Here is a 27270-nt window from a genome sequence, read left to right as displayed (position 1 = left end):
TTCAGACAGAAGTTACATGCCAAACATTGTAAATGCATTGAAAACACTATTCAGGAGCTGAAAAGCACTTTAGAGCAATAAAAATATGAAAGTCTCAAAAAGTGAATCTAATGGCTAAACATCTTCACAAAACACCTTTTCCATGTATAAACTACCAAAGAAGCATGTTATAACACTTTAAACTTTAAGAAAACCATTCAGACAGAAGTTACATGCCAAACTTTGTAAATGCATTGAAAACGCTCTTCAGGAACTGAAAACTTTAGAGCAAAGACAAAATGAAAGTCTCAAAATTGAATCTAAGGGCTAAACATCTTCACAAAACACCTTTTTCATGTATATACAGCCACAGAAGCATGTTATAACACTTCAAACATCAAGAAAACCATTCAGACAGAAGTTACATGCCAAACTTTGTAAATGCATTGAAAACGCTATTTAGGAGCTGAAAAGCACTTTAGAGCAAAGAAAAAATGAAAGTCTCAAAAAGTGAATCTAAGGGCTAAACATCTTCACAAAACACCTTTTCCATGTATTAACTGCCACAGAAGCGTGTTATAAGACTTCAAACATCAAGAAAACCATTCAGACAGAAGTTGCATTCCAAACTTTGTAAATGCATTGAAAACGCTATTCAGGAGCTGAAAAGCACTTTAGAGCAATAACAAACTGAAAGTCTCTAAAACGGAATCTAAGCTAAACATCTTCACAAATCACCTTTCCCCATGTCTTAACTGCCACAGAAGCGTGTTGTAACACTTCAAACATCAATAAAACCTTTCAGACAGAAGTTACATGCCAAACTTTGTAAATGCATTGAAAACGCTATTCAGGAGCTGAAAAGCACTTTAGAGCAATAACAAACTGAAAGTCTCTAAAACGGAATCTAATGGCTAAACACCTTCACAAAACACCTTTTACATGTATTAACTGCCACAGAAGCGTGTTATTACACTTCAAACATCAAGAAAACCATTCAGACAGAAGTTACATGCCAAACTTTGTAAATGCATTGAAAACGCTATTCAGGAGCTGAAAAGCACTTTAGAGCAAAGAAAAAATGAAAGTCTCAAAAAGTGAATCTAAGGGCTAAACATCTTCACAAAACAACTTTTCCATGTATTAACTGCCACAGAAGTGTGTTATAACACTTCAAACATCAAGAAAACCATTCAGACAGAAGTTGCATGCCAAACTTTGTAAATGCATTGAAAACGCTATTCGGGAGCTGAAAAGCACTTTAGAGCAATAAAAATATGAAAGTCTCAAAAAGTGAATCTAATGGCTAAACATCTTCACAAAACACCTTTTCCATGTATAAACTACCAAAGAAGCATGTTATAACACTTTAAACATCAAGAAAACCATTCAGACAGAAGTTACATGCCAAACTTTGTAAATGCATTGAAAACGCTCTTCAGGAACTGAAAACTTTAGAGCAAAGACAAAATGAAAGTCTCAAAATTGAATCTAAGGGCTAAACATCTTCACAAAACACCTTTTTCATGTATATACAGCCACAGAAGCATGTTATAACACTTCAAACATCAAGAAAACCATTCAGACAGAAGTTACATGCCAAACTTTGTAAATGCATTGAAAACGCTATTTAGGAGCTGAAAAGCACTTTAGAGCAAAGAAAAAATGAAAGTCTCAAAAAGTGAATCTAAGGGCTAAACATCTTCACAAAACACCTTTTCCATGTATTAACTGCCACAGAAGCGTGTTATAACACTTCAAACATCAAGAAAACCATTCAGACAGAAGTTGCATTCCAAACTTTGTAAATGCATTGAAAACGCTATTCAGGAGCTGAAAAGCACTTTAGAGCAATAACAAACTGAAAGTCTCTAAAACGGAATCTAAGCTAAACATCTTCACAAATCACCTTTCCCCATGTCTTAACTGCCACAGAAGCGTGTTGTAACACTTCAAACATCAATAAAACCTTTCAGACAGAAGTTACATGCCAAACTTTGTAAATGCATTGAAAACGCTATTCAGGAGCTGAAAAGCACTTTAGAACAATACAAAAATGAAAGTCTCTAAAACGGAATCTAATGTCTAAACATCTTCACAAAACACCTTTTCCATGTATAAACAGCCAGAGAAGCATGTTATAACAGTTCAAACATCAAGAAAACCATTCAGACAGAAGTTACATGCCAAACATTGTAAATGCATTGAAAACACTATTCAGGAGCTGAAAAGCACTTTAGAGCAATAAAAATATGAAAGTCTCAAAAAGTGAATCTAATGGCTAAACATCTTCACAAAACACCTTTTCCATGTATAAACTACCAAAGAAGCATGTTATAACACTTTAAACTTTAAGAAAACCATTCAAACAGAAGTTACATGCCAAACTTTGTAAATGCATTGAAAACGCTCTTCAGGAACTGAAAACTTTAGAGCAAAGACAAAATGAAAGTCTCAAAATTGAATCTAAGGGCTAAACATCTTCACAAAACACCTTTTTCATGTATATACAGCCACAGAAGCATGTTATAACACTTCAAACATCAAGAAAACCATTCAGACAGAAGTTACATGCCAAACTTTGTAAATGCATTGAAAACGCTATTTAGGAGCTGAAAAGCACTTTAGAGCAAAGAAAAAATGAAAGTCTCAAAAAGTGAATCTAAGGGCTAAACATCTTCACAAAACACCTTTTCCATGTATTAACTGCCACAGAAGCGTGTTATAAGACTTTGAACATCAAGAAAACCATTCAGACAGAAGTTGCATTCCAAACTTTGTAAATGCATTGAAAACGCTATTCAGGAGCTGAAAAGCACTTTAGAGCAATAACAAACTGAAAGTCTCTAAAACGGAATCTAAGCTAAACATCTTAACAAAACACCTTTTCCATGTATAAACTACCAAAGAAGCATGTTAGACAGAAGCTACATGCCAAACTTTGTAAATGCATTGAAAACGCTATTCAGAAGCTGAAAAGCACTTTAGAGCTATAGAAATATCAAAGTCTCTAAAACGGAATCTAATGGCTAAACATCTTCACAAAACACCTTTTCCATGTATAAACTACCAAAGAAGCATGTTATAACACTTCAAACATCAAGAAAACCATTCAGACAGAAGTTACATGCCAAACTTTGTAAATGCATTGAAAAAACTATTCAGGAGCTGAAAAGCACTTTAGAGCAATAAAAATATGAAAGTCTACAAAAGTGAATCTAATGGCTAAACATCTTCACAAAACACCTTTCCCATGTATTAACTGCCACAGAAGCGTGTTGTAACACTTCAAACATCAAGAAAACCTTTCAGACATAAGTTACATGCCAAACTTTGTAAATGCATTGAAAACGCTATTCAGGAGCTGAAAAGCACTTTAGAGCAATACAAATATGAAAGTCTCTAAAACGGAATCTAATGACTAAACATCTTCACAAAACACCTTTTCCATGTATAAACTACCAAAGAAGCATGTTATAACACTTTAAACATCAAGAAAACCATTCAGACAGAAGTTACATGCCAAACTTTGTAAATGCATTGAAAACGCTCTTCAGGAACTGAAAACTTTAGAGCAAAGACAAAATGAAAGTCTCAAAAAGTGAATCTAAGCTAAACATCTTCACAAATCACCTTTCCCCATGTCTTAACTGCCACAGAAGCGTGTTGTAACACTTCAAACATCAATAAAACCTTTCAGACAGAAGTTACATGCCAAACTTTGTAAATGCATTGAAAACGCTATTCAGGAGCTGAAAAGCACTTTAGAACAATACAAAAATGAAAGTCTCTAAAACGGAATCTAATGTCTAAACATCTTCACAAAACACCTTTTCCATGTATAAACAGCCAGAGAAGCATGTTATAACAGTTCAAACATCAAGAAAACCATTCAGACAGAAGTTACATGCCAAACATTGTAAATGCATTGAAAACACTATTCAGGAGCTGAAAAGCACTTTAGAGCAATAAAAATATTAAAGTCTCAAAAAGTGAATCTAATGGCTAAACATCTTCACAAAACACCTTTTCCATGTATAAACTACCAACGAAGCATGTTATAACACTTTAAACTTTAAGAAAACCATTCAGACAGAAGTTACATGCCAAACTTTGTAAATGCATTGAAAACGCTCTTCAGGAACTGAAAACTTTAGAGCAAAGACAAAATGAAAGTCTCAAAATTGAATCTAAGGGCTAAACATCTTCACAAAACACCTTTTTCATGTATATACAGCCACAGAAGCATGTTATAACACTTCAAACATCAAGAAAACCATTCAGACAGAAGTTGCATTCCAAACTTTGTAAATGCATTGAATCGCTATTCAGGAGCTGAAAAGCACTTTAGAGCAAAAACAAACTGAAAGTCTCTAAAACGGAATCTAAGCTAAACATCTTCACAAATCACCTTTCCCCATGTCTTAACTGCCACAGAAGCGTGGTGTAACACTTCAAACATCAATAAAACCTTTCAGACAGAAGTTACATGCCAAACTTTGTAAATGCATTGAAAACGCTATTCAGGAGCTGAAAAGCACTTTAGAACACTACAAAAATGAAAGTCTCTAAAACGGAATCTAATGTCTAAACATCTTCACAAAACACCTTTTCCATGTATAAACAGCCAGAGAAGCATGTTATAACAGTTCAAACATCAAGAAAACCATTCAGACAGAAGTTACATGCCAAACATTGTAAATGCATTGAAAACACTATTCAGGAGCTGAAAAGCACTTTAGAGCAATAAAAATATGAAAGTCTCAAAAAGTGAATCTAATGGCTAAACATCTTCACAAAACACCTTTTCCATGTATAAACTACCAAAGAAGCATTTTATAACACTTTAAACTTTAAGAAAACCATTCAGACAGAAGTTACATGCCAAACTTTGTAAATGCATTGAAAACGCTATTTAGGAGCTGAAAAGCACTTTAGAGCAAAGAAAAAATGAAAGTCTCAAAATTGAATCTAAGGGCTAAACATCTTCACAAAACACCTTTTTCATGTATATACAGCCACAGAAGCATGTTATAACACTTCAAACATCAAGAAAACCATTCAGACAGAAGTTACATGCCAAACTTTGTAAATGCATTGAAAACGCTATTTAGGAGCTGAAAAGCACTTTAGAGCAAAGAAAAAATGAAAGTCTCAAAAAGTGAATCTAAGGGCTAAACACCTTCACAAAACACCTTTTCCATGTATTAACTGCCACAGAAGCGTGTTATAACACTTCAAACATCAAGAAAACCATTCAGACAGAAGTTGCATTCCAAACTTTGTAAATGCATTGAAAACGCTATTCAGGAGCTGAAAAGCACTTTAGAGCAATAACAAACTGAAAGTCTCTAAAACGGAATCTAAGCTAAACATCTTCACAAATCCCCTTTCCCCATGTCTTAACTGCCACAGAAGCGTGTTGTAACACTTCAAACATCAATAAAACCTTTCAGACAGAAGTTACATGCCAAACTTTGTAAATGCATTGAAAACGCTATTCAGGAGCTGAAAAGCACTTTAGAGCAATAACAAACTGAAAGTCTCTAAAACGGAATCTAATGGCTAAACACCTTCACAAATCCCCTTTCCCCATGTCTTAACTGCCACAGAAGCGTGTTGTAACACTTCAAACATCAATAAAACCTTTCAGACAGAAGTTACATGCCAAACTTTGTAAATGCATTGAAAACGCTATTCAGGAGCTGAAAAGCACTTTAGAGCAATAACAAACTGAAAGTCTCTAAAACGGAATCTAATGGCTAAACACCTTCACAAAACACCTTTTACATGTATAAACAGCCAGAGAAGCATGTTATAACAGTTCAAACATCAAGAAAACCATTCAGACAGAAGTTACATGCCAAACATTGTAAATGCATTGAAAACACTATTCAGGAGCTGAAAAGCACTTTAGAGCAATAAAAATATGAAAGTCTCAAAAAGTGAATCTAATGGCTAAACATCTTCACAAAACACCTTTTCCATGTATAAACTACCAAAGAAGCATGTTATAACACTTTAAACATCAAGAAAACCATTCAGACAGAAGTTACATGCCAAACTTTGAAAATGCATTGAAAACGCTCTTCAGGAACTGAAAACTTTAGAGCAAAGACAAAATGAAAGTCTCAAAATTGAATCTAAGGGCTAAACATCTTCACAAAACACCTTTTTCATGTATTAACTGCCACAGAAGCGTGTTATAACACTTCAAACATCAAGAAAACCATTCAGACAGAAGTTACATGCCAAACATTGTAAATGCATTGAAAACACTATTCAGGAGCTGAAAAGCACTTTAGAGCAATAAAAATATGAAAGTCTCAAAAAGTGAATCTAATGGCTAAACATCTTCACAAAACACCTTTTCCATGTATAAACTACCAAAGAAGCATTTTATAACACTTTAAACTTTAAGAAAACCATTCAGACAGAAGTTACATGCCAAACTTTGAAAATGCATTGAAAACGCTCTTCAGGAACTGAAAACTTTAGAGCAAAGACAAAATGAAAGTCTCAAAATTGAATCTAAGGGCTAAACATCTTCACAAAACACCTTTTCCATGTATTAACTGCCACAGAAGCGTGTTATAACACTTCAAACATCAAGAAAACCATTCAGACAGAAGTTACATGCCAAACATTGTAAATGCATTGAAAACACTATTCAGGAGCTGAAAAGCACTTTAGAGCAATAAAAATATGAAAGTCTCAAAAAGTGAATCTAATGGCTAAACATCTTCACAAAACACCTTTTCCATGTATAAACTACCAAAGAAGCATGTTATAACACTTCAAACATCAAGAAAACCATTAAGACAGAAGTTGCATTCCAAACTTTGTAAATGCATTGAAAACGCTATTCAGGAGCTGAAAAGCACTTTAGAGCAATAACAAACTGAAAGTCTCTAAAACGGAATCTAAGCTAAACATCTTCACAAATCCCCTTTCCCCATGTCTTAACTGCCACAGAAGCGTGTTGTAACACTTCAAACATCAATAAAACCTTTCAGACAGAAGTTACATGCCAAACTTTGTAAATGCATTAAAAACGCTATTCAGGAGCTGAAAAGCACTTTAGAGCAATAACAAACTGAAAGTCTCTAAAACGGAATCTAATGGCTAAACACCTTCACAAATCCCCTTTCCCCATGTCTTAACTGCCACAGAAGCGTGTTGTAACACTTCAAACATCAATAAAACCTTTCAGACAGAAGTTACATGCCAAACTTTGTAAATGCATTGAAAACGCTATTCAGGAGCTGAAAAGCACTTTAGAGCAATAACAAACTGAAAGTCTCTAAAACGGAATCTAATGGCTAAACACCTTCACAAAACACCTTTTACATGTATAAACAGCCAGAGAAGCATGTTATAACAGTTCAAACATCAAGAAAACCATTCAGACAGAAGTTACATGCCAAACATTGTAAATGCATTGAAAACACTATTCAGGAGCTGAAAAGCACTTTAGAGCAATAAAAATATGAAAGTCTCAAAAAGTGAATCTAATGGCTAAACATCTTCACAAAACACCTTTTCCACGTATAAACTACCAAAGAAGCATGTTATAACACTTTAAACATCAAGAAAACCATTCAGACAGAAGTTACATGCCAAACTTTGTAAATGCATTGAAAACGCTCTTCAGGAACTGAAAACTTTAGAGCAAAGACAAAATGAAAGTCTCAAAAAGTGAATCTAAGGGCTAAACATCTTCACAAAACACCTTTTCCATGTATTAACTGCCACAGAAGCGTGTTATAACACTTCAAACATCAATAAAACCTTTCAGACAGAAGTTACATGCCAAACTTTGTAAATGCATTGAAAACGCTATTCAGGAGCTGAAAAGCACTTTAGAACAATACAAAAATGAAAGTCTCTAAAACGGAATCTAATGTCTAAACATCTTCACAAAACACCTTTTCCATGTATAAACAGCCAGAGAAGCATGTTATAACAGTTCAAACATCAAGAAAACCATTCAGACAGAAGTTACATGCCAAACATTGTAAATGCATTATAAACACTATTCAGGAGCTGAAAAGCACTTTAGAGCAATAAAAATATGAAAGTCTCAAAAAGTGAATCTAATGGCTAAACATCTTCACAAAACACCTTTTCCATGTATAAACTACCAAAGAAGCATGTTATAACACTTTAAACTTTAAGAAAACCATTCAGACAGAAGTTACATGCCAAACTTTGTAAATGCATTGAAAACGCTCTTCAGGAACTGAAAACTTTAGAGCAAAGACAAAATGAAAGTCTCAAAATTGAATCTAAGGGCTAAACATCTTCACAAAACACCTTTTTCATGTATATACAGCCACAGAAGCATGTTATAACACTTCAAACATCAAGAAAACCATTCAGACAGAAGTTACATGCCAAACTTTGTAAATGCATTGAAAACGCTATTTAGGAGCTGAAAAGCACTTTAGAGCAAAGAAAAAATGAAAGTCTCAAAAAGTGAATCTAAGGGCTAAACATCTTCACAAATCACCTTTCCCATGTATTAACTGCCACAGAAGCATGTTGTAACACTTCAAACATCAATAAAACCTTTCACACAGAAGTTACATGCCAAACTTTGTAAATGCATTGAAAACGCTATTCAGGAGCTGAAAATCACTTTAGAGCAATAAAAAACAAAGTCTCTAAAACGGAATCTAATGGCTAAACATCTTCACGAAACAGCTTTCCCATGTCTTAACTGCCACAGAAGCGTGTTGTAACACTTCAAACATCAAGAAAACCTTTCACACAGAAGTTACATGCCAAACTTTGTAAATGCATTGAAAACGCTGTTCAGGAGCTGAAAAGCACTTTAGAGCAATAACAAACTGAAAGTCTCTAAAACGGAATCTAATGGCTAAACACCTTCACAAATCCCCTTTCCCCATGTCTTAACTGCCACAGAAGCGTGTTGTAACACTTCAAACATCAATAAAACCTTTCAGACAGAAGTTACATGCCAAACTTTGTAAATGCATTGAAAACGCTATTCAGGAGCTGAAAAGCACTTTAGAGCAATAACAAACTGAAAGTCTCTAAAACGGAATCTAATGGCTAAACACCTTCACAAAACACCTTTTACATGTATAAACAGCCAGAGAAGCATGTTATAACAGTTCAAACATCAAGAAAACCATTCAGACAGAAGTTACATGCCAAACATTGTAAATGCATTGAAAACACTATTCAGGAGCTGAAAAGCACTTTAGAGCAATAAAAATATGAAAGTCTCAAAAAGTGAATCTAATGGCTAAACATCTTCACAAAACACCTTTTCCATGTATAAACTACCAAAGAAGCATGTTATAACACTTTAAACATCAAGAAAACCATTCAGACAGAAGTTACATGCCAAACTTTGTAAATGCATTGAAAACGCTCTTCAGGAACTGAAAACTTTAGAGCAAAGACAAAATGAAAGTCTCAAAAAGTGAATCTAAGGGCTAAACATCTTCACAAAACACCTTTTCCATGTATTAACTGCCACAGAAGCGTGTTATAACACTTCAAACATCAATAAAACCTTTCAGACAGAAGTTACATGCCAAACTTTGTAAATGCATTGAAAACGCTATTCAGGAGCTGAAAAGCACTTTAGAACAATACAAAAATGAAAGTCTCTAAAACGGAATCTAATGTCTAAACATCTTCACAAAACACCTTTTCCATGTATAAACAGCCAGAGAAGCATGTTATAACAGTTCAAACATCAAGAAAACCATTCAGACAGAAGTTACATGCCAAACATTGTAAATGCATTGAAAACACTATTCAGGAGCTGAAAAGCACTTTAGAGCAATAAAAATATGAAAGTCTCAAAAAGTGAATCTAATGGCTAAACATCTTCACAAAACACCTTTTCCATGTATAAACTACCAAAGAAGCATGTTATAACACTTTAAACTTTAAGAAAACCATTCAGACAGAAGTTACATGCCAAACTTTGTAAATGCATCGAAAACGCTCTTCAGGAACTGAAAACTTTAGAGCAAAGACAAAATGAAAGTCTCAAAATTGAATCTAAGGGCTAAACATCTTCACAAAACACCTTTTTCATGTATATACAGCCACAGAAGCATGTTATAACACTTCAAACATCAAGAAAACCATTCAGACAGAAGTTACATGCCAAACTTTGTAAATGCATTGAAAACGCTATTTAGGAGCTGAAAAGCACTTTAGAGCAAAGAAAAAATGAAAGTCTCAAAAAGTGAATCTAAGGGCTAAACACCTTCACAAAACACCTTTTCCATGTATTAACTGCCACAGAAGCGTGTTATTACACTTCAAACATCAATAAAATCTTTCAGACAGAAGTTACATGCCAAACTTTGTAAATGCATTGAAAACGCTATTCAGGAGCTGAAAAGCACTTTAGAACAATACAAAAATGAAAGTCTCTAAAACGGAATCTAATGTCTAAACATCTTCACAAAACACCTTTTCCATGTATAAACAGCCAGAGAAGCATGTTATAACAGTTCAAACATCAAGAAAACCATTCAGACAGAAGTTACATGCCAAACATTGTAAATGCATTGAAAACACTATTCAGGAGCTGAAAAGCACTTTAGAGCAATACAAATATGAAAGTCTCTAAAACGGAATCTAATGGCTAAACATCTTCACAAAATACCTTTCCCATGTATAAATTGCCACAGAAGCGTGTTATTACACTTCAAACATCAAGAAAACCTTTCACACAGAAGTTACATGCCAAACTTTGTAAATGCATTGAAAACGCTATTCAGGAGCTGAAAAGCACTTTAGAGCGATAAAAAAATGAAAGTCTCTATAACGGAATCTAATAGCTAAACATCTTCAAAAATCACCTTTCCCATGTATTAACTGCCACAGAAGCGTGTTGTATGACTTCAAACATCAAGAAAACCTTTCAGACAGAAGTTACATGCCAAACTTTGTAAATGCATTGAAAACGCTATCCAGGAGCTGAAAAGCACTTTAGAAAAATAAAAAACTGAAAGTCTCTAAAACGGAATCTAATGGCTAAACATCTTCACAAATCACCTTTCCCATGTATTAACTGCCACAGAAGCGTGTTGTAACACTTCAAACATCAAGAAAACCTTTCACACAGAAGTTACATGCCAAACTTTGTAAATGCATTGAAAACGCTATTCAGGAGCTGAAAATCACTTTAGAGCAATAAAAAACAAAGTCTCTAAAACGGAATCTAATGGCTAAACATCTTCACGAAACAGCTTTCCCATGTCTTAACTGCCACAGAAGCGTGTTGTAACACTTCAAACATCAAGAAAACCTTTCAGACAGAAGTTACATGCCAAACTTTGTAAATGCATTGAAAACGCTGTTCAGGAGCTGAAAAGCACTTTAGAGCAATAACAAACTGAAAGTCTCTAAAACGGAATCTAATGGCTAAACATCTTCACAAAACACCTTTTCCATGTATAAACAGCCAGAGAAGCATGTTATAACAGTTCAAACATCAAGAAAACCATTCAGACAGAAGTTACATGCCAAACATTGTAAATGCATTGAAAACACTATTCAGGAGCTGAAAAGCACTTTAGAGCAATACAAATATGAAAGTCTCTAAAACGGAATCTAATGGCTAAACATCTTCACAAAATACCTTTCCCATGTATAAATTGCCACAGAAGCGTGTTATTACACTTCAAACATCAAGAAAACCTTTCACACAGAAGTTACATGCCAAACTTTGTAAATGCATTGAAAACGCTATTCAGGAGCTGAAAAGCACTTTAGAGCGATAAAAAAATGAAAGTCTCTATAACGGAATCTAATGGCTAAACATCTTCAAAAATCACCTTTCCCATGTATTATCTGCCACAGAAGCGTGTTGTATGACTTCAAACATCAAGAAAACCTTTCAGACAGAAGTTACATGCCAAACTTTGTAAATGCATTGAAAACGCTATTCAGGAGCTGAAAATCACTTTAGAGCAATAAAAAACAAAGTCTCTAAAACGGAATCTAATGGCTAAACATCTTCACGAAACAGCTTTCCCATGTCTTAACTGCCACAGAAGCGTGTTGTAACACTTCAAACATCAAGAAAACCTTTCAGACAGAAGTTACATGCCAAACTTTGTAAATGCATTGAAACGCTGTTCAGGAGCTGAAAAGCACTTTAGAGCAATAACAAACTGAAAGTCTCTAAAACGGAATCTAATGGCTAAACATCTTCACAAAACACCTTTCACATGTCTTAACTGCCAGAGAAGCGTGATATTACACTTCAAACATCAAGAAAACCTTTCACACAGAAGTTATATGCCAAACTTTGTAAATGCATTGAAAACGCTATTCCAGGAGCTGAAAATCACTTTAGAGCAATAACAAACTGAAAGTCTCTAAAACGGAATCTAATGGCTAAACATCTTCACAAAACACCTTTCCCATGTATTAACTGCCACAGAAGCGTTTTGTAACACTTCAAACATCAAGAAAACCATTCAGACAGAAGTTACATGCCAAACTTTGTAAATGCATTGAAAACGCTATTCAGGAGCTGAAAAGCACTTTAGAGCAATAACAAACTGAAAGTCTCTAAAACGGAATCTAATGGCTAAACACCTTCACAAATCCCCTTTCCCCATGTCTTAACTGCCACAGAAGCGTGTTGTAACACTTCAAACATCAATAAAACCTTTCAGACAGAAGTTACATGCCAAACTTTGTAAATGCATTGAAAACGCTATTCAGGAGCTGAAAAGCACTTTAGAGCAATAACAAACTGAAAGTCTCTAAAACGGAATCTAATGGCTAAACACCTTCACAAAACACCTTTTACATGTATAAACAGCCAGAGAAGCATGTTATAACAGTTCAAACATCAAGAAAACCATTCAGACAGAAGTTACATGCCAAACATTGTAAATGCATTGAAAACACTATTCAGGAGCTGAAAAGCACTTTAGAGCAATAAAAATATGAAAGTCTCAAAAAGTGAATCTAATGGCTAAACATCTTCACAAAACACCTTTTCCATGTATAAACTACCAAAGAAGCATGTTATAACACTTTAAACATCAAGAAAACCATTCAGACAGAAGTTACATGCCAAACTTTGAAAATGCATTGAAAACGCTCTTCAGGAACTGAAAACTTTAGAGCAAAGACAAAATGAAAGTCTCAAAATTGAATCTAAGGGCTAAACATCTTCACAAAACACCTTTTTCATGTATTAACTGCCACAGAAGCGTGTTATAACACTTCAAACATCAAGAAAACCATTCAGACAGAAGTTACATGCCAAACATTGTAAATGCATTGAAAACACTATTCAGGAGCTGAAAAGCACTTTAGAGCAATAAAAATATGAAAGTCTCAAAAAGTGAATCTAATGGCTAAACATCTTCACAAAACACCTTTTCCATGTATAAACTACCAAAGAAGCATTTTATAACACTTTAAACTTTAAGAAAACCATTCAGACAGAAGTTACATGCCAAACTTTGAAAATGCATTGAAAACGCTCTTCAGGAACTGAAAACTTTAGAGCAAAGACAAAATGAAAGTCTCAAAATTGAATCTAAGGGCTAAACATCTTCACAAAACACCTTTTCCATGTATTAACTGCCACAGAAGCGTGTTATAACACTTCAAACATCAAGAAAACCATTCAGACAGAAGTTACATGCCAAACATTGTAAATGCATTGAAAACACTATTCAGGAGCTGAAAAGCACTTTAGAGCAATAAAAATATGAAAGTCTCAAAAAGTGAATCTAATGGCTAAACATCTTCACAAAACACCTTTTCCATGTATAAACTACCAAAGAAGCATGTTATAACACTTCAAACATCAAGAAAACCATTAAGACAGAAGTTGCATTCCAAACTTTGTAAATGCATTGAAAACGCTATTCAGGAGCTGAAAAGCACTTTAGAGCAATAACAAACTGAAAGTCTCTAAAACGGAATCTAAGCTAAACATCTTCACAAATCCCCTTTCCCCATGTCTTAACTGCCACAGAAGCGTGTTGTAACACTTCAAACATCAATAAAACCTTTCAGACAGAAGTTACATGCCAAACTTTGTAAATGCATTAAAAACGCTATTCAGGAGCTGAAAAGCACTTTAGAGCAATAACAAACTGAAAGTCTCTAAAACGGAATCTAATGGCTAAACACCTTCACAAATCCCCTTTCCCCATGTCTTAACTGCCACAGAAGCGTGTTGTAACACTTCAAACATCAATAAAACCTTTCAGACAGAAGTTACATGCCAAACTTTGTAAATGCATTGAAAACGCTATTCAGGAGCTGAAAAGCACTTTAGAGCAATAACAAACTGAAAGTCTCTAAAACGGAATCTAATGGCTAAACACCTTCACAAAACACCTTTTACATGTATAAACAGCCAGAGAAGCATGTTATAACAGTTCAAACATCAAGAAAACCATTCAGACAGAAGTTACATGCCAAACATTGTAAATGCATTGAAAACACTATTCAGGAGCTGAAAAGCACTTTAGAGCAATAAAAATATGAAAGTCTCAAAAAGTGAATCTAATGGCTAAACATCTTCACAAAACACCTTTTCCACGTATAAACTACCAAAGAAGCATGTTATAACACTTTAAACATCAAGAAAACCATTCAGACAGAAGTTACATGCCAAACTTTGTAAATGCATTGAAAACGCTCTTCAGGAACTGAAAACTTTAGAGCAAAGACAAAATGAAAGTCTCAAAAAGTGAATCTAAGGGCTAAACATCTTCACAAAACACCTTTTCCATGTATTAACTGCCACAGAAGCGTGTTATAACACTTCAAACATCAATAAAACCTTTCAGACAGAAGTTACATGCCAAACTTTGTAAATGCATTGAAAACGCTATTCAGGAGCTGAAAAGCACTTTAGAACAATACAAAAATGAAAGTCTCTAAAACGGAATCTAATGTCTAAACATCTTCACAAAACACCTTTTCCATGTATAAACAGCCAGAGAAGCATGTTATAACAGTTCAAACATCAAGAAAACCATTCAGACAGAAGTTACATGCCAAACATTGTAAATGCATTATAAACACTATTCAGGAGCTGAAAAGCACTTTAGAGCAATAAAAATATGAAAGTCTCAAAAAGTGAATCTAATGGCTAAACATCTTCACAAAACACCTTTTCCATGTATAAACTACCAAAGAAGCATGTTATAACACTTTAAACTTTAAGAAAACCATTCAGACAGAAGTTACATGCCAAACTTTGTAAATGCATTGAAAACGCTCTTCAGGAACTGAAAACTTTAGAGCAAAGACAAAATGAAAGTCTCAAAATTGAATCTAAGGGCTAAACATCTTCACAAAACACCTTTTTCATGTATATACAGCCACAGAAGCATGTTATAACACTTCAAACATCAAGAAAACCATTCAGACAGAAGTTACATGCCAAACTTTGTAAATGCATTGAAAACGCTATTTAGGAGCTGAAAAGCACTTTAGAGCAAAGAAAAAATGAAAGTCTCAAAAAGTGAATCTAAGGGCTAAACATATTCACAAAACACCTTTTCCATGTATTAACTGCCACAGAAGCGTGTTATTACACTTCAAACATCAATAAAATCTTTCAGACAGAAGTTACATGCCAAACTTTGTAAATGCATTGAAAACGCTATTCAGGAGCTGAAAAGCACTTTAGAACAATACAAAAATGAAAGTCTCTAAAACGGAATCTAATGTCTAAACATCTTCACAAAACACCTTTTCCATGTATAAACAGCCAGAGAAGCATGTTATAACAGTTCAAACATCAAGAAAACCATTCAGACAGAAGTTACATGCCAAACATTGTAAATGCATTGAAAACACTATTCAGGAGCTGAAAAGCACTTTAGAGCAATACAAATATAAAAGTCTCTAAAACGGAATCTAATGGCTAAACATCTTCACAAAATACCTTTCCCATGTATAAATTGCCACAGAAGCGTGTTATTACACTTCAAACATCAAGAAAACCTTTCACAAAGAAGTTACATGCCAAACTTTGTAAATGCATTGAAAACGCTATTCAGGAGCTGAAAAGCACTTTAGAGCGATAAAAAAATGAAAGTCTCTATAACGGAATCTAATGGCTAAACATCTTCAAAAATCACCTTTCCCATGTATTAACTGCCACAGAAGCGTGTTGTATGACTTCAAACATCAAGAAAACCTTTCAGACAGAAGTTACATGCCAAACTTTGTAAATGCATTGAAAACGCTATCCAGGAGCTGAAAAGCACTTTAGAAAAATAAAAAACTGAAAGTCTCTAAAACGGAATCTAATGGCTAAACATCTTCACAAATCACCTTTCCCATGTATTAACTGCCACAGAAGCATGTTGTAACACTTCAAACATCAAGAAAACCTTTCACACAGAAGTTACATGCCAAACTTTGTAAATGCATTGAAAACGCTATTCAGGAGCTGAAAATCACTTTAGAGCAATAAAAAACAAAGTCTCTAAAACGGAATCTAATGGCTAAACATCTTCACGAAACAGCTTTCCCATGTCTTAACTGCCACAGAAGCGTGTTGTAACACTTCAAACATCAAGAAAACCTTTCAGACAGAAGTTACATGCCAAACTTTGTAAATGCATTGAAAACGCTGTTCAGGAGCTGAAAAGCACTTTAGAGCAATAACAAACTGAAAGTCTCTAAAACGGAATCTAATGGCTAAACACCTTCACAAATCCCCTTTCCCCATGTCTTAACTGCCACAGAAGCGTGTTGTAACACTTCAAACATCAATAAAACCTTTCAGACAGAAGTTACATGCCAAACTTTGTAAATGCATTGAAAACGCTATTCAGGAGCTGAAAAGCACTTTAGAGCAATAACAAACTGAAAGTCTCTAAAACGGAATCTAATGGCTAAACACCTTCACAAAACACCTTTTACATGTATAAACAGCCAGAGAAGCATGTTATAACAGTTCAAACATCAAGAAAACCATTCAGACAGAAGTTACATGCCAAACATTGTAAATGCATTGAAAACACTATTCAGGAGCTGAAATGCACTTTAGAGCAATAAAAATATGAAAGTCTCAAAAAGTGAATCTAATGGCTAAACATCTTCACAAAACACCTTTTCCATGTATAAACTACCAAAGAAGCATGTTATAACACTTTAAACATCAAGAAAACCATTCAGACAGAAGTTACATGCCAAACTTTGTAAATGCATTGAAAACGCTCTTCAGGAACTGAAAACTTTAGAGCAAAGACAAAATGAAAGTCTCAAAAAGTGAATCTAAGGGCTAAACATCTTCACAAAACACCTTTTCCATGTATTAACTGCCACAGAAGCGTGTTATAACACTTCAAACATCAATAAAACCTTTCAGACAGAAGTTACATGCCAAACTTTGTAAATGCATTGAAAACGCTATTCAGGAGCTGAAAAGCACTTTAGAACAATACAAAAATGAAAGTCTCTAAAACGGAATCTAATGTCTAAACATCTTCACAAAACACCTTTTCCATGTATAAACAGCCAGAGAAGCATGTTATAACAGTTCAAACATCAAGAAAACCATTCAGACAGAAGTTACATGCCAAACATTGTAAATGCATTGAAAACACTATTCAGGAGCTGAAAAGCACTTTAGAGCAATAAAAATATGAAAGTCTCAAAAAGTGAATCTAATGGCTAAACATCTTCACAAAACACCTTTTCCATGTATAAACTACCAAAGAAGCATGTTATAACACTTTAAACTTTAAGAAAACCATTCAGACAGAAGTTACATGCCAAACTTTGTAAATGCATCGAAAACGCTCTTCAGGAACTGAAAACTTTAGAGCAAAGACAAAATGAAAGTCTCAAAATTGAATCTAAGGGCTAAACATCTTCACAAAACACCTTTTTCATGTATATACAGCCACAGAAGCATGTTATAACACTTCAAACATCAAGAAAACCATTCAGACAGAAGTTACATGCCAAACTTTGTAAATGCATTGAAAACGCTATTTAGGAGCTGAAAAGCACTTTAGAGCAAAGAAAAAATGAAAGTCTCAAAAAGTGAATCTAAGGGCTAAACACCTTCACAAAACACCTTTTCCATGTATTAACTGCCACAGAAGCGTGTTATTACACTTCAAACATCAATAAAATCTTTCAGACAGAAGTTACATGCCAAACTTTGTAAATGCATTGAAAACGCTATTCAGGAGCTGAAAAGCACTTTAGAACAATACAAAAATGAAAGTCTCTAAAACGGAATCTAATGTCTAAACATCTTCACAAAACACCTTTTCCATGTATAAACAGCCAGAGAAGCATGTTATAACAGTTCAAACATCAAGAAAACCATTCAGACAGAAGTTACATGCCAAACATTGTAAATGCATTGAAAACACTATTCAGGAGCTGAAAAGCACTTTAGAGCAATACAAATATGAAAGTCTCTAAAACGGAATCTAATGGCTAAACATCTTCACAAAATACCTTTCCCATGTATAAATTGCCACAGAAGCGTGTTATTACACTTCAAACATCAAGAAAACCTTTCACACAGAAGTTACATGCCAAACTTTGTAAATGCATTGAAAACGCTATTCAGGAGCTGAAAAGCACTTTAGAGCGATAAAAAAATGAAAGTCTCTATAACGGAATCTAATAGCTAAACATCTTCAAAAATCACCTTTCCCATGTATTAACTGCCACAGAAGCGTGTTGTATGACTTCAAACATCAAGAAAACCTTTCAGACAGAAGTTACATGCCAAACTTTGTAAATGCATTGAAAACGCTATCCAGGAGCTGAAAAGCACTTTAGAAAAATAAAAAACTGAAAGTCTCTAAAACGGAATCTAATGGCTAAACATCTTCACAAATCACCTTTCCCATGTATTAACTGCCACAGAAGCGTGTTGTAACACTTCAAACATCAAGAAAACCTTTCACACAGAAGTTACATGCCAAACTTTGTAAATGCATTGAAAACGCTATTCAGGAGCTGAAAATCACTTTAGAGCAATAAAAAACAAAGTCTCTAAAACGGAATCTAATGGCTAAACATCTTCACGAAACAGCTTTCCCATGTCTTAACTGCCACAGAAGCGTGTTGTAACACTTCAAACATCAAGAAAACCTTTCAGACAGAAGTTACATGCCAAACTTTGTAAATGCATTGAAAACGCTGTTCAGGAGCTGAAAAGCACTTTAGAGCAATAACAAACTGAAAGTCTCTAAAACGGAATCTAATGGCTAAACATCTTCACAAAACACCTTTTCCATGTATAAACAGCCAGAGAAGCATGTTATAACAGTTCAAACATCAAGAAAACCATTCAGACAGAAGTTACATGCCAAACATTGTAAATGCATTGAAAACACTATTCAGGAGCTGAAAAGCACTTTAGAGCAATACAAATATGAAAGTCTCTAAAACGGAATCTAATGGCTAAACATCTTCACAAAATACCTTTCCCATGTATAAATTGCCACAGAAGCGTGTTATTACACTTCAAACATCAAGAAAACCTTTCACACAGAAGTTACATGCCAAACTTTGTAAATGCATTGAAAACGCTATTCAGGAGCTGAAAAGCACTTTAGAGCGATAAAAAAATGAAAGTCTCTATAACGGAATCTAATGGCTAAACATCTTCAAAAATCACCTTTCCCATGTATTATCTGCCACAGAAGCGTGTTGTATGACTTCAAACATCAAGAAAACCTTTCAGACAGAAGTTACATGCCAAACTTTGTAAATGCATTGAAAACGCTATTCAGGAGCTGAAAATCACTTTAGAGCAATAAAAAACAAAGTCTCTAAAACGGAATCTAATGGCTAAACATCTTCACGAAACAGCTTTCCCATGTCTTAACTGCCACAGAAGCGTGTTGTAACACTTCAAACATCAAGAAAACCTTTCAGACAGAAGTTACATGCCAAACTTTGTAAATGCATTGAAACGCTGTTCAGGAGCTGAAAAGCACTTTAGAGCAATAACAAACTGAAAGTCTCTAAAACGGAATCTAATGGCTAAACATCTTCACAAAACACCTTTCACATGTCTTAACTGCCAGAGAAGCGTGATATTACACTTCAAACATCAAGAAAACCTTTCACACAGAAGTTATATGCCAAACTTTGTAAATGCATTGAAAACGCTATTCCAGGAGCTGAAAATCACTTTAGAGCAATAACAAACTGAAAGTCTCTAAAACGGAATCTAATGGCTAAACATCTTCACAAAACACCTTTCCCATGTATTAACTGCCACAGAAGCGTTTTGTAACACTTCAAACATCAAGAAAACCATTCAGACAGAAGTTACATGCCAAACTTTGTAAATGCATTGAAAACGCTATTCAGGAGCTGAAAAAGCACTTTAGAGCAATAAAAAACTGAAAGTCTCTAAAACGGAGTCTAATGGCTAAACATCTTCACAAATCACCTTTCCCATGTCTTAACTGCCACAGAAGCGTGTTGTAACACTTCAAACATCAAGAAAACCATTCAGACAGAAGTTACATGCCAAACTTTGTAAATGCATTGAAAACGCTATTCAGGAGCTGAAAAGCACTTTAGAGCAATAACAAACTGAAAGTCTCTAAAACGGAATCTAATGGCTAAACATCTTCACAAAACACCTTTCCCATGTATTAACTGCCACAGAAGCATGTTATAACACTTCAAACATCAAGAAAACCATTCAGACAGAAGTTACATGCCAAACTTTGTAAATGCATTGAAAACGCTATTTAGGAGCTGAAAAGCACTTTAGAGCAAAGAAAAAATGAAAGTCTCAAAAAGTGAATCTAAGGGCTAAACATCTTCACAAAACACCTTTTCCATGTATTAACTGCCACAGAAGCGTGTTATAACACTTCAAACATCAAGAAAACCATTCAGACAGAAGTTGCATTCCAAACTTTGTAAATGCATTGAAAACGCTATTCAGGAGCTGAAAAGCACTTTAGAGCAATAACAAACTGAAAGTCTCTAAAACGGAATCTAATGGCTAAACATCTTCACGAAACACCTTTCCCCATGTATTAACTGCCACAGAAGCGTGTTGTAACACTTCAAACATCAAGAAAACCTTTCACACAGAAGTTACATGCCAAACTTTGTAAATGCATTGAAAACGCTTTTATCAGGAGCTGAAAAGCACTTTAGAACAATAAAAAACAGAAAGTCTCTAAAACGGAATCTAAGGGCTAAACATCTTCACAAAACACCTTTCCCATGTATTAACTGCCACAGAAGCGTGTTATTACACTTCAAACATCAATAAAATCTTTCAGACAGAAGTTACATGCCAAACTTTGTAAATGCATTGAAAACGCTATTCAGGAGCTGAAAAGCACTTTAGAACAATACAAAAATGAAAGTCTCTAAAACGGAATCTAATGTCTAAACATCTTCACAAAACACCTTTTCCATGTATAAACAGCCAGAGAAGCATGTTATAACAGTTCAAACATCAAGAAAACCATTCAGACAGAAGTTACATGCCAAACATTGTAAATGCATTGAAAACACTATTCAGGAGCTGAAAAGCACTTTAGAGCAATACAAATATGAAAGTCTCTAAAACGGAATCTAATGGCTAAACATCTTCACAAAATACCTTTCCCATGTATAAATTGCCACAGAAGCGTGTTATTACACTTCAAACATCAAGAAAACCTTTCACACAGAAGTTACATGCCAAACTTTGTAAATGCATTGAAAACGCTATTCAGGAGCTGAAAAGCACTTTAGAGCGATAAAAAAATGAAAATATCTATAACGGAATCTAATGGCTAAACATCTTCAAAAATCACCTTTCCCATGTATTAACTGCCACAGAAGCGTGTTCTAACACTTCAAACATCAAGAAAACCTTTCACACAGAAGTTACATGCCAAACTTTGTAAATGCATTGAAAACGCTATTCAGGAGCTGAAAATCACTTTAGAGCAATAAAAAACAAAGTCTCTAAAACGGAATCTAATGGCTAAACATCTTCACGAAACAGCTTTCCCATGTCTTAACTGCCACAGAAGCGTGTTGTAACACTTCAAACATCAAGAAAACCTTTCAGACAGAAGTTACATGCCAAACTTTGTAAATGCATTGAAAACGCTGTTCAGGAGCTGAAAAGCACTTTAGAGCAATAACAAACTGAAAGTCTCTAAAACGGAATCTAATGGCTAAACATCTTCACAAAACACCTTTTCCATGTATAAACAGCCAGAGAAGCATGTTATAACAGTTCAAACATCAAGAAAACCATTCAGACAGAAGTTACATGCCAAACATTGTAAATGCATTGAAAACACTATTCAGGAGCTGAAAAGCACTTTAGAGCAATACAAATATGAAAGTCTCTAAAACGGAATCTAATGGCTAAACATCTTCACAAAATACCTTTCCCATGTATAAATTGCCACAGAAGCGTGTTATTACACTTCAAACATCAAGAAAACCTTTCACACAGAAGTTACATGCCAAACTTTGTAAATGCATTGAAAACGCTATTCAGGAGCTGAAAAGCACTTTAGAGCGATAAAAAAATGAAAGTCTCTATAACGGAATCTAATGGCTAAACATCTTCAAAAATCACCTTTCCCATGTATTAACTGCCACAGAAGCGTGTTGTATGACTTCAAACATCAAGAAAACCTTTCAGACAGAAGTTACATGCCAAACTTTGTAAATGCATTGAAAACGCTATTCAGGAGCTGAAAATCACTTTAGAGCAATAAAAAACAAAGTCTCTAAAACGGAATCTAATGGCTAAACATCTTCACGAAACAGCTTTCCCATGTCTTAACTGCCACAGAAGCGTGTTGTAACACTTCAAACATCAAGAAAACCTTTCAGACAGAAGTTACATGCCAAACTTTGTAAATGCATTGAAAACGCTGTTCAGGAGCTGAAAAGCACTTTAGAGCAATAACAAACTGAAAGTCTCTAAAACGGAATCTAATGGCTAAACATCTTCACAAAACACCTGTTGTAGAAATTTTGGGCCTATGTACAATGTATGTGTTTAGGAAAAGTTTCCAGTTGGATAAGAAGCTTGATACAATGTATGTTGATTCGACTTCATTTGGTAGACATGCCACCTGTAGTTTTATAACACCTAACTAGGAGACATGAAGTCTAGGAGACAGGAAGTCTAATTCTTGTTTGAAGATGGTCACACAAAGGACAGTCGACCATTTGACTGGTCAACCCCTGTGGATCTACAGCTCTGGAGAGAGCCAGACAACAAAGAACTTTGGGACTCTTGGTGGAGATGTATTGTTTCAAGCTGTCACTAAGTTGAGTTAGCCAATCACAGAGTTTGCTATATTAATTGATTGATCTTACAGAATGCCATTGATCTAAAGTTTATATAAGGTTGAGCATGTGTGATAGTTGGCTATCACTCTTACGAACGATCTGTGTGAACGGCACCTCCTTCGTTAATGACTGATCACAAAGTACTTTGTTTAAAACATAGCCTATGTATTGTATAGTCTAAATAAATTGTATTGTAACCATGTCCCTTGACTATTCAGATTTACACAGTGCCACTGAAATTATTCCTTAACATTTGGTGGCCAGTACGGGGATCCTCGTCTGCTCGACGTTTAACAGACTTCTCCCTCTGACGGCGATTTGATCAATCCAGCGGAATAGCTGCCTTAACCTCCAAAATTTTACGGAGACAGCGGGGCCGATTCTTAGGGGGTTTGACTGTTTGCGCTGTCGCTGACGCGGGATCTTAAAAGAACAGGTGAGATATTCTGTTGGCTCTGTGTGATTGAATTGTCTAAATGGTTATAGGCTATTGCCAAGAATTCGGTTCCGTTAATAATTGGGCATTGGTCAGAGGAACAGTGTCCTGTACGTGTGAAGTCGTACGAATTAATAAGGTAAGGTTGTTGAACCTATCTTTTACGTGAGAGTCGTAAGAAAAATCTGCAGAGTGTGTCGACGGACATACATAGAGGTAGTGTGTTTGACGAAACAACACATAGAGGGAGAAAAACTCACATGTGATATCGTGTTATGTGTTTCTTGGAGACCCTAAGGACTAGAATATTTGGGTTCGTGATAGTTTGAGAAGTTGTATTGACTTTGGTGGTCATAACAGTTCTTATTTATTAACGGGGCCTAAACGTGATTCTAAGTCCAGAGAGTAAAGTATACTAGTGAGGTAATCAGCTGAGTGTTTTTTTTTTTTTTTGGAGGGTTTGAGTCCCTGAATTTGGTGAAAACAAAAAATAAAAAGTTAGAAGTATCCTGAGGGATTTTCAGAATAAAGGTTTGAGTTTTGACACGCGTGTTCATGTTCATTTTTGTTTTACTTGCAAGTTATGTTTTTTGAGGTTAAAAGAAGTAAGAGTAATTAATAATGTCATCGTAAAAGCTATATCTACAAATTACAAAAATCAAAATTTTAAATTTTTCATGTTGGTTTGAACGTTTGTAATTTACGATTGTAGGCTATTCTGTAAGGGTATATCTTCATTGACAAGTTGTGAAATCGGAATTTGAGAGTTTTAAGAAAAGGAAAGGGGTAATTGTGTCTTTATTTCCTTTCGTTGGTTATTGTTGGTTCAGTGTGGTTATTGTTGGTTCAGTGTGTTCAAATTTGGATTGTGATTCGAAAATGAATAGGGCTAAAGATGGTCTGGAGGCAGAATTAACCTGCCCAAACATTGATTACATGAAGCAAAAGTATGGTAACGATAGTTTATTGCAAATATGCTTTCATTTTGTTGTGAAATTATGAAAAGCTTGTGCAGAGTGAAATTGTTACACAAATTGGAAAATAATAGATGTGAGCCTGATTGGGTGGCTTTTCTGATTGTATGGAGGCAGGTAGAGTCAGAGAGAAATAATATTAGAACAGAATAGTGTGGGGAATTTTTCATCTATTTCCACACAGATTCACGATTCAAATGTTCTGGCTGTCCCGCAAACCGCAGCCTTGGAGGGGTTTTGCTGCAGGATGCGCAAGCGCATGAGGTTTTGGCTGGCAAAGCGAGGACAAACTACGAACGTGAGGTCAGATATTTGTATACGGGTGTCTTCTGACAGACGGTTATATGTAGGAAAAGTCAAGAAAGCAGGATCCTGGAATATGTGTATAGATTTGCTTTGGATTCCCGCAAAGATTGCGGCTTGTGCTTTGACTTGCACTATTGCCTATACTTATTCAAAAGATGGAGAAGTTAAAGTCCTCTCCGGTTCAAAAGGGTTTGAGTCCCTGAACGAGTTTAAGAATGTTATAGGCTTGGGTGCTATTGCTTCTGTCTCAAGGGACAGCACTGAGTTACAATTGATCAAAGTGAATACAGAACATGTTGAAATATGGTTGGAAAACATGCAGGAAAGTCAAAGACACAAAGTTATGCCAACACGATTGGATAGGAATGGTCAATCTATGTTGAGCACAAAATGTGTGGTTTGATTGGGGGTATTTGATCATTATGGACGTGAATCTACAGAGATGTGTCATCACTGTTGAAAGTTTTCTGGGAATTGGGGGCGAGCTCTCGCAAATTAGAGGGCCTCGTGAACGGAAGTTGAGTTCCGAACTGGTGACGTACTATGTTGACACACGTACAGATGAAACACTTGGGAGAGACTTTGTTTTCTCTTCAGATTTTCATGGATGTTTATCGGTTATGACATTGTTGGTATGAGGAGAGACTTGTTATATTGTTTTACAACTTTGTGTTGACCGTTATGCTATTTGATGTTAGATTTTGAATCAGTCTGATTTGTTTTGTGGATGGAGACAGTCTGTTTTTGAAAATGCTAGTGTTAATTCTTTGGCTGAATTCTCGTTTGAAAAGAGGCGCATGCGCTTGAGTCTAACGGCTCATTCTGCGTGCAGTGGCCCACAATGAGTAAAAAAAAAAAAAAAAAAAAAAAAAAAAGACACTCATCTGAAAGAGAATTTGACGTTGAAAATAGAAATTGATTGGTTCGAAAACACGTGTGTGTGTTTCTTTGTCAAACTTAAGAAATATTGTGAGTTGCCATACTTTTGATTTGGAAATCATGAACAGACCGATTTTCTATCTTATGAGCTAGATTCGATATTGGATAACAGTAGGCTGTTGCGCTGCTAAATTTCGGTTCTTGGGTCAGATAATTGGTAAATGCCAGTTTTGGCAACGAAAGCGATGTTCATTTGAAGAATTACAATCCAAGGTTATTGAAACGTGTATAGAAAGTTTTTATGTGTTCAAATGGAAATTTCATTTTATGTTGTTAAAGGAATTTTTTGTTTTGTTTAGGCCTACGTATTGAATTTATCTGGAAATGTTGCTTCGGTTTTGTGTTATGTGAAGAGGTTACTGTAATGTTTACATTTGATTTCAATACGTGCGTACTGTACTGGTGATATCCATTGACATGGAAGCATTCGATGGTTTTTATTTTCATTTGTGTGGGAAGTTGACAGATGTGATGGTTGTTTAAAGAAATATGTAAAGGGTTATGAAGACGTGATTAGAAAGGTTTATATGATTTTAGTTCCGTTTTAGGCCAGTCTGTTATAAATTGTTGGGATAGCTTTGGGATCTGAGAGGAAAAGATCCTAGCTGTGACTTTGTTAGCTAGCTAATGGCTAAGGGTGAAAACGTGGAGAAAGTGCATTTTGCTTTGTCCTGAGACTGAGGAGAGTCCAGGAAGTTGAATTTGCAACTATGGTAACGACATTTGTAGCTAACAAACTTACAGACAGACTCAACAGCGATGGCGGCGGGTACAGGCTAATAAAGGAATTGCAGCTTGACATGTATGCGTATGACGCACGCGCAGACGTAAATTGGGAAATTGACAAAGACGCAAATTTAGAGTAATAGAAGAATTTGGAGCGAGTTTTACATACTGATTTGGTTTATTTTGAAAAATGTTACGTGATGAGTATTTTGATACATTTGTTAACAAGGTTTTGTTTGTTTGAGTACATTTTATGAGTTTCAGAAATTCAGAGGAAAGGTGGGGGCTAAAACAGAGTCGAGATCTTACAAAGGTGATAAGTGAATAGAAGGTAAACGCCAACCATCTGTATTGTAAAAATAATGATTTGAAAAAAAAAAAGGGTTTCAGAGTTTTGTCCCAGAGGGGGTTGTTTGATTTGAGTTTAAAAGCGAGCTGACAGGCTATGTTTATTTGAGTTGATTCATTAAGTAAAAACTAAAAACTAATAGTAAAAGTGAGAAGTGTTACATTAAACCATATACAAATTACAAAATATTGAAGTCAAATATTTTCATTTTGGGTTTTTTTGGTCTGCTAATTTGAAATTTGAGGTCC

The sequence above is a fragment of the Hypomesus nipponensis genome, chromosome 17, assembly GCF_054491055.1.
Source record: "Hypomesus nipponensis isolate SF chromosome 17, ASM5449105v1, whole genome shotgun sequence".
Taxonomy (NCBI): Eukaryota; Metazoa; Chordata; class Actinopteri; order Osmeriformes; family Osmeridae; genus Hypomesus; species Hypomesus nipponensis.
Note: the sequence above shows the minus strand (reverse complement) of the source record.